General features: G+C 39.5%; 1 long non-coding RNA gene across 1 annotated transcript; it reads right to left on the bottom strand.

Moving 5' to 3' along the window:
- Nucleotides 1-2,524: 2,524 nt before the first annotated feature.
- LOC118391514 (uncharacterized) lies at nt 2,525-7,881 on the bottom strand. The gene is made up of 4 exons (XR_004827151.1): nt 7,556-7,881; nt 6,699-6,763; nt 5,492-5,544; nt 2,525-5,172 (listed from the first exon to the last, which is right to left on the bottom strand). It is a non-coding gene; the product is annotated as an uncharacterized LOC118391514 (long non-coding RNA).
- Nucleotides 7,882-9,933: the final 2,052 nt, after the last annotated feature.

Here is a 9,933-nt window from a genome sequence, read left to right as displayed (position 1 = left end):
ACATTTTTTTTGGTTACTACATGATTCATATGTGTTATTTCATAGTTTTGATGTCTTCACTATTATTCTACAATGTAGAAAATAGTAAAAAATAAAGAAAAACATTGGAATGAGTAGGTGTGTCCAAACTTTTTACTGGTACTGTATGCTTGTAAATTTACCATTAAAAAGAACCATGTGTTTGAGTGTCCATATAGCTGTACCATGATATGTGTTGCTACTAAGTAACCCTCCAATTGTTCTCGACTATTCCACCCGCTAAAGCCCCTCCCCATCCCAAGTTGGGTTGTCATCCCAGTGACCGGCAGACCAACCCCGTCCTCCCGGATCCCTAGGCCCCCCGAGAGGCCAGGACCCATCCTTCAAAAAAAGAGAACACAGTTCCACCCATAGAACAGAAGCAGATCAATCTCTAAAAGTATTTCCAATGCTCTCACCTCAATTTGCTTTATATATAACTATTCAAATATATATATCTTAACATCATTTTAAAAAAAGACCTGATTTATGAATGCATTTACAGTTACAGCTGTCTGAGAAACCATGCAAGATTGAGCAAAAATGTGAGAAATTTGAGAAGTCTTAGGTGATGAAGATCAGATCCACCCCCTTCCCCTGAAAACACACCTGACCATTCTCCCAAGCATCTCTCTGCAGTCAGACATACGGAATTGTTTTAAGATGGTCATACTATGGATCATTTAACAATTTGATTTATAATTTTAGGACCCTTACTAGGTATTAAAAATATATATACACAAAAATAAAATATTGAATTTGGCCTTAACTACTATAACCCAGAGACAGACTGTTCCTGAGGTATTTCCTGATCATATCCTCTCACTCTAAAATAACAGTACTTGATTAAGATCATGTGTTGCCACAGACACTCATGCACTGCGGAAAGCCTGAAAAAGCTGAAAGCTCATGTATCATTGATGTTATATGGTAAGTTAGGCAATGGATGTCATAAGTGTGTGTGTGTGTGTACAGCATCAAAGTCTACAGGAGCATAACTGGAATCCACATTGTTCAAATGCAGTACCTGAATTGATGTTGACCCTTATGCAATGTGCACTAAAATAACATCAATAATAACATCAGAAATCGCAAAACTGCAGCATTTGTGTGTGCGTGAGCGCGTGTCTGGAATGGTTGTTTTCCTTAGGAAAGCTTAAATGTCCTGGGTCTCAGGGGTAGCCGGCTGGTAAAATTATTCTATGAAAGAGCTGGTCCAAGACTCCCAGTGGACCATAACTTACCATGCTACAGTACACAGTGCCTTGAAGTATACAACACAGTGCTTTATCCTTCACCACCAGAGTATGATTTAAAGGCTGGCTTGGAAGGCACCACCCTGACACAGTAATTACTAAGAAGAGGTCAAACACACATCTATAAATTGAACGTTATAACACAACTGTCTGATGATAAATTGAATGCAAACTTTCCTGTGTCTGTGTTTTTTTATTTTTCTTTCTGCAGTGCAGACATTAAAACATTTTCCAACTTGGAATCATTGGTATTGTTTTGGAAAAGAGAGAGGGGTCCGGAGGAAGGGAGAGAGAGAGAGGCGTTTGAAAGCTGGAGCTGCTGATGAGATTAGAATGAGCTGGTCACAGAAACAGACAGCATCAGGGAACGAGAGAGGACTCAGCAGTGGCTCTGCTGTATCTGACCAGACCCTCCTGCCTGTACCCAGATGTCAGGGAATAATGGGCTTTGCATGCATGAACCCAACTTTACCACAACAGCCCAAATCCTGCAGTGGAAGACAGCATCTACGCCCATAAAATGTACACACCAGTCACACACACATGTGCACGCTCATTCGCACACACAAGGAGAAGAGGTATTAAAGAAAGTTTCCCAAAATCTAGCTATAGTCCTAAATTCACATCCATGCAGTTTGGGTATGAAATTGTTTGCCAAGTGTTAGCCACATTCCGTTTCCTCTTGACAGTATTTTCCATGTGATGCTCAAAAACTTTCCCAGAATCTAACAGAACTGCTAACAAGGCCTTTCTATGTGTAAAACTAACCTCGCTATTGAATGAAAGAGGGATTTTATGTCCTTGTGTGGGAGTGTATTACCGTTTTGCCATCATATCAATGCACAATTCTCCAATGTATCTTGATTCATCCCTGAAAAGCAATCATCTCTGGGTAAGTTTGCTCTGATAACAGTTTTTGCTCTTAAAATATGTCCTAAAGCTTAGTTTGCCTGTGTCTGTAGAAAAGTGGTTTGGGGTAGGAAAGATTCATCCAACTATGTTGTAAGTAATATCCTCTTCGACGCCATAGGTTAAAACAATCATGCTTTAGATCTGCTCTGAATTGCTGTCAGTCAGAACTGTTGTCTGCTGATGGCTATAAACCACTGCTTGAAAATGACTTGACTTTTTGCAACAACGTATTCCATGGCGAGGCATGATCAATTTCTCAAACAAAGCACAATTGCACAAGTTTCCTACAACACTGGAAAAACTCCAGCAACATCAACAGATTCAAATAAAAACACACATTTACGAGCTTGCATATTTATTGCACTATTTTTCAAATTGCCAACAAAAAAAATACATGGGATACTGTAAGTTAAGTGCATCGTTGTAATAATTTTGCAAAGCTGGCATACCGTGTTTTTTTCCAACCATATACAATGGTAATTACTGAATACCTGACTCAACACACTACAGCACATCCTGCATATGCTATTCACTTTGCTATGTACAAAATAGCTTACATATGAACTAGTCTGAAAGGAAAGAACTGCAAGAGGAAAAATGTGTAACAAATCAACTCAATGAGGAAGAGAGCAAGCGATCAATAACACTAGAACATGCTGGTACAAAAAGGTCCCCAGAATCAGGGGAGAATGGAAGACAAAAGAATAACAACATGGGCTTTCAAGTTGGTTATTATCATATTAATATTAGAATCTTTAACAAAATAAATTAACAGGGAAGCAAAGACAAAACTGCAAATACTGACATTACTTTGATGTTTTAAATCTATAGCTAAAAACAATAAAAAGCTTTTTGGTTTTAGTTTGTCTGTTTTATAACAAAGTAAGCTTCTCATCAACATTCATTTACAAAATCATTCAAAAAATACATAAATTAAAAAGATTGTTCTATTCTAACTTTGCTACATGTGCACCATTTGGAAAATTGTATTTAATTTTTTAAAACAAGATTATATGCATCATGTGATTCCAGTCTCACGTTAACTAACATTAAGTCACACATGACTCTCTATAGGATTAAGTCATATCCAGCTGGTGAAGGAGATGAGGAAAAGTTGAAACCCTGAACCCAAACCCAAACAGGCTGGGCCTTAAAACACATTGAGTGTGTTCATTCCTTTTAGCATTTACCTCTAAAGTTCTCTCAAAAGCATGACTTAAAAAAAATAAAAAAAACCTTAATTTTACGTTTAACCGTTTACTTATTCTAATCAACTTGAAGCAGATAGACATTAACATTGCGTTATTCTGTGGCGTCTTCTATACGTTTCCATGTGACAAATTCATAACTCACTCGTTTGTGTGCAAATTCTATTAGATCTCCGTTACACACAAACATGCTAGGGGCAGAACTGCACTCTTCGTTTCGAGATTGTATGTCAATCAAAACACACTTAAGCTTAACATTGTCTAAAAGTGACCAGTGCTGGGTACTACTAGATACATTGTATACCTTTGAATGCACATGTCAGTATTAAAGGGTAACTAGTGTTTAACAATTGCAGTTTTGTGATTGCTCCCATCAACATGGTATATCCTCAAATCTTCTCACATGAATCCTCTTTTCCTTTAGTAATACATTGACCATGATAAAAGTTTATATTTCCTCAAATCTTAAATCCAATGAGAAAGCCGCACAGAAAACAACAGTGAAAAACTAAGCCAATCCAGACCAAGTTACAACAACCATGACAAAGAACCAACACCTTCTTTACTCAGAATGTGAAAGTAAAACAAGAAAACCCATCTCGGCTACCTTTCCAAGGAGCAGATTAAAGTCCAAAATAGCACCAATCATCAGTGTCTCAGTTCCGTGGCAGCATCTCACTCACTTACCACAAGGGAACAATGCATTTCTACTATAGCTACTTCTATAGGCTACATCACAGCATACATAACTGTCTACACTAGCAACAAACATTCTAAAACTTTTAAAAAGCAAACCTACTTAAAACCATAAACGTTTAAAATACAAAAACACACTAGAAAGCATTTACTAGCTAACATGGAAAAAGGGGGGACTCTTAGCCTCAGTAAATACTGTAGAGTGTGTAAATATTAAGAGTTTTGAGAATGAGAGAAGAATTTGAGAGCTGAAGGGTGTGAATCACCCGAAGAGCAGAGCAATTAGGACTGTTAAAAAGTAAAATCTTGAACCCAACGTTTGAATGGTTCCGCTTCGAGGTGCAACCACTCCCTTCCAAGACGTTGAAGAGTGTGTTTTGTAGAAATAATGATACAGGTCTAGGCCTAGCTTAATACTGTGTTAAGGATCGATCACATACTACAGTTGAGCATGTGAACAGTGCAGAGAACTGAGTGAGTGTTAAAACATAAATAGGAGGATAATGCTGCTGTTTAAACTGTGATTTGTTCTGTGGCAGAGTGGATGACATGCTGCTGCTTGTCAGTTACTGTACTCAGCCCACAAGGGACCACCTGTAGAATTCGTAAACATAGACGTGGGTCTCTGCTAGCCTGGTCCCAGATCTGTTTGGGCAGTCACCAAAGCCATGGAAGACAGCACAAACAGACCTGGGATCAGGCTAGGTCTCTGCTGTTGGAGACTGTTATTACATTGCTTTGTGTCATTCGGCTTTTCCTCTCCTTCCTGAAAACAAACATATCATCAAGGCTTAGAGTCCCTAACAAGCTACTGTATATCTATCTAATGTGTTAATAAATCACAAAAATAGACAGAGAAGGTATGAAACTTCAGAGTCATCATTATGTCATCTATACCCCCCCTTCCCCCCCAAAAAGGTTAGACATGATTACAAAAATCAGAAATTAAAATACATTTTTTTTTCTCCCATTTGTTCTTTATGATGACAGTGTTTTGTTTCTCCCAGGAAGGAGCAAAGGGAAGGACCAGTGAGTTGTTTTGTTGCTGCTCCCCTTTGGTCCGACCGACAGTGCAGTCTTTTCTGTGAAAGAAAGGAAAAAGTACACTCAAAATTTTAGACATGATAATATAATCGACAACGACTGCTCGTGTGGATACTCTAGGTTGAGACTTGCCAATTACGTCATCCTGAAGAATATTCTGTAAATTCAGCTATACGTAGATTTTGGGTCTGACAACATAATACTAGGAAACCTTTTTAACCACAATTTAGCCTAGGCTAGAGCAGGTTTCTCAGGATGTGTATCAGCTGTTAGAACGAGATAATGACACCTTTACAGTCCATTAAATAATACAGTAGCACTGCACTGTCATTCATTAATAGACTTGGCTGTTCTTACCTCAGGGGAGCCATCATAGCCTGTTAATTTCAGTCTGAGGGTTAAACTGGTACCTAAGAGCAAGAGAGACAAGCATGAAATATAACTATTTGATTCATGAACAACAGTGAGTCAGTGATCCCTAGCTGCAATTCATTACGCTAGAACTCACAACGAGACAAGCCAATACGAAAACAGAAAAGACAATAAGGGATCTGAGAAAACGCATTTATAAAGCAGACTATAACTGTTAGGCCTACTCCTGGGCAATCCATGTTCTGAATCCAAATGCTCAAAGCAGACAAGGGGATCTTTATGACCAAATAGTTCAACTCAGCTCTTGCAATATTGAACTAGAATGCAGGACGACACACAAACATTGGAAAATCATTTTCTAGGACAGAAAAATGTAATGTAAAAACAACCGAACTAGCCCTTCCTAGAATTTTCACATAACTTGAACTCAATACTCCTGGAGAGAATCTGCCCTCCTAACTCCTTCCTTCTTACCGCAACTTAGTAGTTTAACATGACTTAGTAGTTTAAATGCACATGTTATATTTACAGTACAGTAAAGTAGAGGCAGTAGGGAAGGCCACCTGTTTAAAACAGACCGTCTTTTCCACTTCCCAGACTGCAGCTTGGAGCACCTCCAGGCAACACCAGTCAAACGAGGTCACATTTTTCCCCCAGCGGCAGTCCACTGCATTGAGGCTGTCTCGAACTCACTGAACCCACAGGCAGCCTTGAGCTAGCATAGACAGTGCTGCTGCATCGGAGCCATGGACTTATATAACTGGTCAGAGGCCTGCTCAATGCTGAGCAGTAGTGATGATACTGTACCAGCTAAAGCTGTGATTGGGTCATAAATACCGGTATATCACTCTGATTGGACAAGGGAAGGCACACTTGTATCATTACAGATTCTGATTGGTGATGGTTTAGTGTGATGTTCTGATTTGGTTATAGGTTAGATTAGGATATGATACTTGCCATGGATCATAATACTTGCCATGGATTGTTTAAAATGCAGATTATATTGCCAAAATAAATACTGTTCCCCTAGTCTTGAATACAGACAATACATAGAGCAAATTATGATAAAACAATATAGTAACAAGTCAAAGCAATAGCCTAGAGCTACATGTGACAATATGTTGATTTTAATGATCCTATCTATGGTTAGGTTGAGATCTGTGAATTTTAACAGGGCAACATCAAATTTTACCTTGATTATCTGCAAGAGCCGCATTTCTACTGCATAGTCAGTCTGGCATCAGGGCAAGTGTGGGACTGCGAGATAAAATTAAATTAAAATAAATATATATATACACACACAAATGTTTCATCCTGTTTATCACTACAGACATAATTGAAGAAGCATCAAGCATTCAGTGACAGTCAGTATACATTAAATAAACGGCATCTCAATGCACAATAATGCACCATGCAGTAAAAGCGTATTATCAAATACACGTGTGCAGAAGGCAGACAAAAATGACTTCATATTTTTGAATAAAAAAAGATGTAGCTAGTAAAAACAGCAAGCAGCCTTGCGGGGAGAGAACCCCATACACGGCTGCGTTGACCCAACTGCCCCAGTCTAAATACAGATTCATGCAATCCCTGAATGAGCACCTGCCGGCGCTTCACAAATGTATCATTCAACAGCAAAACACCTCGCTACATTGTGATTGTTACAGTTAATATCGTAATGTGTCAAGTAATATAATATTACAAATATAGCTAGCTAGTCAATTAAAATACCAATGCTGCATAAACTTGCTGGTTTGCATGCAATAATCTAGCGTTACGTCAAGCAAATTGTACTTGCCGTTTTTGCTAGCCTCTCAAACAAAGAAAGGGGGCTGCATTCAGTCTACGCCTGAAGCTACTAGCGAGGGTTGGCTCGCACCAAAATACCATGCCAGCTTGGCAGCTCGCTAACCTCATAGCTAGCTAACGTAGCTAGACCGGCAAAAATAAAACACGTCTGCTAACACACAATTATGTTGCTACTGGCTAGCCAGCTAACCAGATTTGATAAGTAACATCGAACAGCTCATTGTAATTAAATGTACTTACAGATTGAAGCCCAGTTATACTAAAGTAATTTCCATTAGTTCGCTAGCCAGCTAGCGGTGGGGAGGCCAGCTGGCGCTGATGAAGTTTCAATTTTACTGGCACAATGTTGCATACGTGAAGCTCGTAAAAACGGCAAGCAGCCTTGCGGGGACAGAACCCCATATACGGCTGCGTTGACCCAACTGCCACCGTCTTTAACTAACTAGCTTGCTGTTGGCTCGGGGCCAGGCCCCCCATTACATCTGCAGTAGTGTACAGTCAGACTGCTCCGTGCTTACTCGGCAGTCTGCGGTAACTCAAGGTCCCCCTCTGTCTGGGAGAGACAGCTTCTCCAATCAGAGCCACGGCGGGTGGAGCCAACCTCTAAACATTGAGGGGATTCGATTAATCTTGCCCGATTAATCTTGACTTCATTGAGTTCGTAACCGGGTTGCTTCCAGGGCGTGAACATGGTGCCCAACTCTGTCCAACGGAGAAATCGGCTCAAAACAAACGTGACGTAATTTAGCACGTGTAGTAATGAGCAGGATTCGGTGTTTTCACATGCAAAAGTGCCTTCCCAAAGAAAAATATTTTAAAAATCCAAATATAAATTCTATGGAAAATGGTATGAAAATATTGTATGTTTCTGGACGATGTACCATGTTGACAACATGACAGAGCGGCGCAGATTACTGTTCCATTTGACAATGTCGCTCCTCCCTCACCGCTTTTGCTCGGTCACGTCACGGGCCATAGACCAATACCCCGCGGCTCAGCATAATCGAATTCAAAAATTAGGTGCACTCGATTTAGTAAAAATTGGGGGTGGCGGGTAGATAGGCCTACCACTGAAACCTTACTAGTAGGAGGCTGTACTAAAACCATAGATATTTAAATGTAGGTTATGTCCCAATTATCTATCCTTCTTCCCAAACGGTGTTCACTTCACTGATTTTAAAGGAAATTACTGATATATAGTGGGAATTCCTACAAGTCCATGTCATGCCTCCACCAATCCAATGATTTTAGATTTGTGGTAAATAGTGAATGAGGGCACAATTCGGGGAAAATGCACTATTATTGGGAAGCACCAGTAGATTCCATTGTCTGTTTCTTGTTGTGAATGACGGAAGTATTACATACAAAAATTGTGACCGTGCACATGGTTTTATTTTAATTTTAAATTTATTTAACTAGCAAGTCAGTTAAAAACAAATTATTATTTACAATGGCGGCCTATCTCGGCCAAACACTAACGACGCTGGTCCAACTGTGCGCCATCCTATTGTATGCAGGACCCACGAGTACAAATCAAATACACCTGTGTAATTCACCCAGACTGGACCCTGGATGTGGATTCCCTTGAACGTTCACTACCAACGGAAGCTCTACCACTTCTTCCCTGGAAGATAATGCACTTAAATTAATCCCCATATTTTTACTTAATTGGTTCCTGATTACACTTAATTACAGATTACAGTATTCAGTTTATCGCCACAATTAGTGGTTCGGAGTAATTCACAAAAACGTTTACTACAATCTACCATTGCATGTTCATAATCAGAGACAGACATTACTAGTGATGAGTTCATACGGGCTTAAAACATTGACTGGCAAGTAATACCTCTCATGCACAGTGTTGATTTAACATCTTTAAGGCAGAACAGAAACAGTTGGAAAACCCCTGATTAATTTAAAAGCACAGGGTCTATAAAAGTGAATTCCTTTACATCCTTATTCAACATGGACCAAAAGAAGAGTGGAACTGCACAAGGGCTGACTGAGAGCGTGGAATATTTATGTAGTGAGGTCACCTAGTAACATGCAGCTTCGTCTCTTCGATCTCACTGCCTCTCTATGCCGCTTGGAAATGAAACATCTGCACATTCCTCCCCCATCCCCCGACACACACACAAACAACAAAAAAGACTACACTCAAATGCTGAAGTTTTCATTACACCTTTATTACACCTAGTGGTTAGAGCGTTGTACTAGTAACCGGAAGGTTGCAAGTTCAAATCCCCGAGCTGACAAGGTACAAATCTGTCGTTCTGCCCCTGAACAGGCAGTTAACCCACTGTTCCCAGGCCGTCATTGAAAATAAGAATTTGTTCTTAACTGACTTGCCTAGTAAAATAACGGTAAAATAAAAATAATAAAAGGCTTTTGAGATCATGTGTCCTCTTAATTTCTGTTGAGACTAACTAAGATGACATCCATGCTCTTCTAATAACACAATATTTTTAGAAAAACTTCGTAACATATTTTTTATGTGAACATAAGGTTCTGCATAAGTTTCATAGCTGGTCTGCAAGAAGCAGTGTTTAGTGTGCAGCAGGACTGTTCTACACTAGTCCAGTTTCAAGACCCTCTGACCATTCTTATGCATTTCTTCT

This window comes from Oncorhynchus keta, chromosome 12 (genome assembly GCF_023373465.1).
Source record: "Oncorhynchus keta strain PuntledgeMale-10-30-2019 chromosome 12, Oket_V2, whole genome shotgun sequence".
Lineage (NCBI taxonomy): Eukaryota > Metazoa > Chordata > Actinopteri > Salmoniformes > Salmonidae > Oncorhynchus > Oncorhynchus keta.
This window is presented reverse-complemented; position numbering and strand designations above follow the sequence as displayed.